The sequence below is a fragment of the Coturnix japonica genome, chromosome Z (assembly GCF_001577835.2).
Source record: "Coturnix japonica isolate 7356 chromosome Z, Coturnix japonica 2.1, whole genome shotgun sequence".
NCBI lineage: Eukaryota > Metazoa > Chordata > Aves > Galliformes > Phasianidae > Coturnix > Coturnix japonica.
In genome coordinates this window covers 38,077,760-38,083,753 of record NC_029547.1, presented here as the reverse complement: position 1 = coordinate 38,083,753, position 5,994 = coordinate 38,077,760, and positions in this window count along the sequence as shown.

The window sequence follows — 5,994 nt, the reverse complement described above, 5'->3', positions numbered from 1 at the left end:
GCTCTGCAGTACTAAAACTAAAAAATTAAATTAAATTAAATTAAAATCACCATGAGAAGACCTAATGACTACTAAACATTTGGCGTCAGTATTGCCTTAGATCTTCATGGCTTCAGTAGCTGAGGAAGATTCTTACCTAAACTTTTTTGGAAGTCATAGAGCCAGCTCCTACTGCTATCAATTAGATGTGTTTCACCAGAAAACTTATGAGGCCCGTGATCTGAAATTTATAAGTACTGTTAAAATTCCTTTTGCTCTACAAGTTTATATGTAAGTGCATTCATGTGTTAAAGATTTGGTTTCAGATTAGAAATGTAAGCTATAGAGTTTATTTCTGCACTAAATAACTCATCTTTCATTCTTTGTGCTACATAGCCTCCAGAAGAATCCTTCTCAGCAGCCAAAAAAAATCACTCTGCACTTGCCTGATATTTAACACCAGCACCTAGGAGGGCAATCTAGGTGTTGAGTGAGAGGAAGTAGCAACACCCAATTTAGCTACAGTGCACCAACCGATCTTACATCTCTTTTTCTTGTCAAGCAAGTTCTCAAGTTTGGTTTGAAAGGTCTGCTCCTTTTTCTTAATAAACAACTCCCATTTAGAAGGTGGAGTATTAAATCACAAGCTTAGGATCAAGAAGAAAGCCATTCTAACCTTACTGAGCTAGCATGGAGAGCTTCCTAGTTCAGAAAGACACAAAGAAAAGGCTTGAAGGCAGTCCTTCAGTGGATCTATGTCACAATAGTCTCTTGAAAGATAAGGGTTAATTAAAAAATTGTGAAAATGGGTGAAAGGAAAAAGAGAAAGGGGGGTGAAAAAAACTTTACCAGGAACAAACACTACATGCAATAGATGATCACGTAGAGATGATCATGTAGAGATCACTCAGTCATGAATGTTCCTTCTATCATACTTCCTTCTTAATCTAATATGGACATAAAAACATCAGCTCTTGTTAATACATATTTAAGTGATGAACCAAGCAGAATAAAAAAGATAAACATGTACACTATAAAATTGTTGTTGGTTTTTTGGTTTTTGTTTTTTCTTTTACCTTTTCATGTGCATAATTTCCATTTCAGAGTAGTCTGATATTTCCTGTTCCTTCCTGCTTCTGGAAGGAACTTCCATCTTTCAAATGCAGACTGATTTCAGACCTCACAGACTTCAGTGTTGTTTGGAGCAGAACCAAACATACTGTCTATCTTCTCTTGTTTGAATTTACAACCATTAATTCTAGGGAAGAATGGTGTTTAGATATTCCTATCACATATGGATTGCACAGGTAGCATAACTATCTGTAGCAAGTGGAACACTGAAGGCAGCATCTGCTTCCAGGAGGGACACAGAACTGAGGAAATTATTTTTTCAAAAGGATTATACTGATGTAAGAACTTAAAGGATGTATGTTGGGACCATATATTAGAAAAAAACCTAAACTTCTCCTGAGAAACACATTAAGTACACTTCATGAGTATAAAATCTGAAAAAGTGAAAGCTTCACATGTATTCCTTTCCTCAACTGTGGTTAGAACTTCCTTGCTGTAAAGAAGTATGTAAGTCAGAAAGACCATACTGCATACAGCTAATGAAACTTAATGGTGTATTCAGTAAGTATCAGACAGTTAGACACTCTGGACTGGAGTTTGGTCAGAATGTGGTAGGAGATATCCTAACTGCTTGGGAAAAAAAAAAAAAATAAAAAAAAAATGTGTTCATGAGTTCTTTAATTTCTGTAACTGCTTTAGTTTCACTTGAAAAGTGAAGTCTTCTGAGTTATAATATTTGCCATGTATCTGTAGAAAGTTTTGAGTATGAGATAAAATAGGAGGTTATACTCCAAGCTCTGGTGAGGACCTATTCTGATCTAAACAACATCATTATTTGGCTAAGGATACCCCAAAAACTTCATTCAGTTTAAAAAGTCAGCTTAATTTCTTTTTCCAAACATATTAGCAAAATACTTGTAGAAAAGTTGTTCTGTTAGTAAGTCTAAGTTACTTGCTGGTATACTATGATTCACAATTACATCACATATAGGAAGCAGCCATCCAACACTGGAGGGCTGTTACATAAAACTCTGGCAGTGTTTTCTTATTTGGAAGATATGTGTGTCATGTGTGGAACTATAACAGCTTGGCAAAAAGTTTTAGTAGTAATGTTCCTCATTTTACTGAACATTTTCTTGCTATTGCAATACTTCCCACTTTTGTACCTGTCATTACTGAATAGTCCAACAGTAGGAACAAGCATATCGGATATTCAATTATATGTAAGAATAAACAGTGACATAATCCCATGAATTTCATGATCTGCACTGGAGCTGGCACAGTCCATATGCAATATGTTTTTCAATAAGTAGAAAACGAGAAAGAAAAAAAAAAAAAAAGAGGAATCATTGCAGATTTTTGTTTGTAAGGTATTGATATCGTGAGGCATTGTTTCACATGATAAACCTTGATGCTAAAACTTGGATTGTTAGGGCAAATCAACAGCAAATCAACACACTGTTGTCAACAAATCCCCATATCCTCCTATGCAGTAGAACTGACATATGGAGTTCTATACTGCCAGAGTTTTAGGTTTTAGATGAAACTTTATGTGTTATTTCTAATTTGTGATATTGGAACAGCAAGCAATAATCTCAGAATCAGAAAGCCTCATGTCCTGTTGCCGTGAACCTGTGCTCTTACCTGTTAGGGCTGTTATGGTTCGTACTTCAACTGACACCAGGATGAAAGTTGATTGGTCTTATTACTGCCACATGTCTGTATTTGTAATTTCCTTGGTACAATAAGGTATTTGGACTACTTGTTCTTCCATCTCTCCTAGCGCTTTCCCTAGCTATGTTTACATATGTAGTAGAAGTATTATTGATACAACTAAAGACGCTTCTTAAAATTATTTGCATCAAAATTTGTGATGTGAACCACACATAATGATGTGATCTTCATTATACTTGCAGTTGAAACACTTTTAAAAACAAGGCTTTATTATATTCACTTTTATTTTTCTTGAATCAGACATTTCAAGATGTGGACATCCCCAACATAAAAAGATGAACGGTGAGCCTGAATAGATCCCAATTAGTTCAGGAGAAGCCGCTGAGATCAGTATGAAAATTCTAAAGGAGAAGCCTAACACTGCTGTTTTGTTAAGGTCTTCTTTGTTGGTTGGTGTGTTGGTTGGTTGGGTTTTTTTAATGGAAGAAGATTATTGGTTTTTTTGTTTGTTTTCTTTGTAGATCTGTTACCACAAGAATAAAAGCACTGGCTGAGCGCTAGAACCTGACAAAGACTTCTTCCTGTGGAAAAGTAGAGATTGATAGGAGATGATTGCTTATTTAGATGCCAAAAAACAACCTAGGCTTGCCTGAACCTGGAAATTATCTGGCCGCAGTAAAGGGTCTGATAAAAGTCTGGGCCCAAAAGTGAAGAAAGAGTTTGTTGTTCGTGTGTTTGTTTTGGATTCAGCATATCCAAGAAAGCACATAGTTTTGTATGACCCTTTGAGAGAGCTGCTCTAGAGGCCAGATACATAAAATAAAAGAGCAAAAAGGGGGGAAAGAGAAGTACCCATTATGCCATGCCAAGACAGAACAGTCACAAATTTTACACTGTTCTTCGGTATCATATTAGAGTTCTGTTCATTTTTCATACATGGGTGACATGTAGTGAAAAGGATAATCAAGATAAGTAGATCTTTTTACTTTCTACTGATAAACATAGAAGACATAAACTCTTGGTTACAGACATGTACTGTGAAGAATTTGTCCATACAGATATCTATATCCATATCCTAAAGTTCACATTCCCAAGTTCACACTCTTTACAAACTATAGATTATGCCCTATATTTGATCATCCCACAACATCGGTAAGATAGTCTTCTGTGACTTTACATTAACAACTTCCCAACTGTTCAGAACCATGAAGTGGAATATATAAATTACTTTTCAAAATTTGGTAGAAATAAAATTCATGTATATATAGAATAGAATTGTATGGGGTTTCTATAGATGAAGAATGGTGATGCATCCTGTGCTTTTAAGTTTAATTTTTGAGTTTTGAATCTTGAGCCTAGTGTCTCAGAATTATTCTTGATGCCTAACAGAGTCAACATAGTCCTCATCTTCCTTTCAGATTTCCTGTCACTTGGAGTGGGAAATTGATGTGAATTCGATTTTCAGCTATATTGCTGGGTATTGCTACAGCATTGAATTGCCTTTGCTACTTTTTTTTTTTTTTGTCTTTCTTGAATAATGTCTTCACAAAAAATCTGAAGGAAAGTTTGAAGGTTTCATTAACAGTGGTACAGTTTCCCTGAGATGAGGAATTTGGACAACTGATCTTAATTGCTAGGAACGGCTCAGTGTTCCAGGAAGGATATGTTGTTTAAAGAACAGCCAGCAAGTATAGAGACATATTTGGTTAGTGGAGGACATGATTACATGAGCCTAAGCTAAGGCCTATGTGCATGTTATACTGACAATGGTCAGTCACAGTCCTTGACAAAGTCTGCAAGAATTGGGAGATGCATAAGCAGAAAAAGAGCTGCATTAGCAAAAGAGCAAAAAGTTACACTTTAGGGTGAGGTAAGAAGTTGCTGCCAACAAATCAGAGTAGAAACTTAGGTGCATGATTGCCTTGTGCCATCCACATACTAACCAATTGATTATGGAGGCATTACGTGTGATTCACGCTGGCATCCAATCAGAAGCATGCTTTGTATTATTTAAGAGTTGTATTTTTTCCAATAAGCAGTCCCTGTTATCACTTTCATAAAGTGTCAGAGTCCATTCTTTCACTCCTGACAAACCAGTCAACACCCTCTCTCCCTACCTTGAAAATAAACAAATAAATAAATAAATAAATAGATAAATAACCCAACCAACCAAATTACAACACCCTACCTTTCCAGCTAGAACCAAGGTTTCAAGAAAGATGTTGTTCTGTTAGGGGAGAGGACTGTAGTTGGAATCAGTCTGCATATAAAAAAAGGCAGCCAAGTCAAGTTTAATTTTGAAGTTGAAAGCAAAGTAGCAAAGTCAGAAGCATATCTAAAAAATGTAAATATGTGTCATGGTTTTGTAATTTTTGCTGTTGGTATTCCACATCATGACATCATGTGGAGTACAGAGAAGAAGAACTACACATCCCAGAGGACCTTACGGTCAGAGAGGGAAATATGTCACAGAAGTGACGCTGGCTCTCACTCTCACTGACTGGCAGTGGGTGTGGGTGTGCTTCCAAGCCATGCGTTTCAAAGTAGGTTTCTCGGTCTTTGGAAACTCTCCTTTTCACTTATTTTACTTGATTTATTAACCTCAATTTCAACTATATTGTATTATATAGTGTTATCCTGCATTCCAATATTGTAGTTAGTATCATAGTATCATAGTTATGATAGTTATGATACTATGATAGTTAGTAAGGTAAGTCTTCCACCTTAGATTGTTGCTGCTGCTCTGTTTGTTTCCCTGAGCCCAGCTCCCATCTCCCTACCCCTTCCTGTTTTCCCTTCCCAATTTTTGGGACCAGGGTGCCCACGAGCCTCCTGCTCCCCTGTCATGGATATAGATTGATCTAGATAACTCTGTGACAATGCATGAGTAGTGAAAGCTAAAAATAATATGCATGTTGGATGGTAAACCAGATTTCCAGGGTAAAGTTTTCTTTTTACTGTTTACACAAAGTTTAGTTGGTTATCACGAGTATAATTTAATACCAACAGAAACATAAGCACAACGGAAATATTATTCCTAAGGAAAACTGCAAAAAAATACCACAAATACAAATATTAATATTTGGTAGGAAGAAGAGATTATTATGTACCTTATATAATACCTAATGTTATTTAAACAATAATGAGCATATAAATTGTATTATTTCTTTAACTGAGTAACACATCGTTTTTCTACATCTAGTATCAACTTTGGATACTGGATGATTCTGAAAGAGAAGAAAGGAAAGCAATGGTATTCAGTTTTGAGCA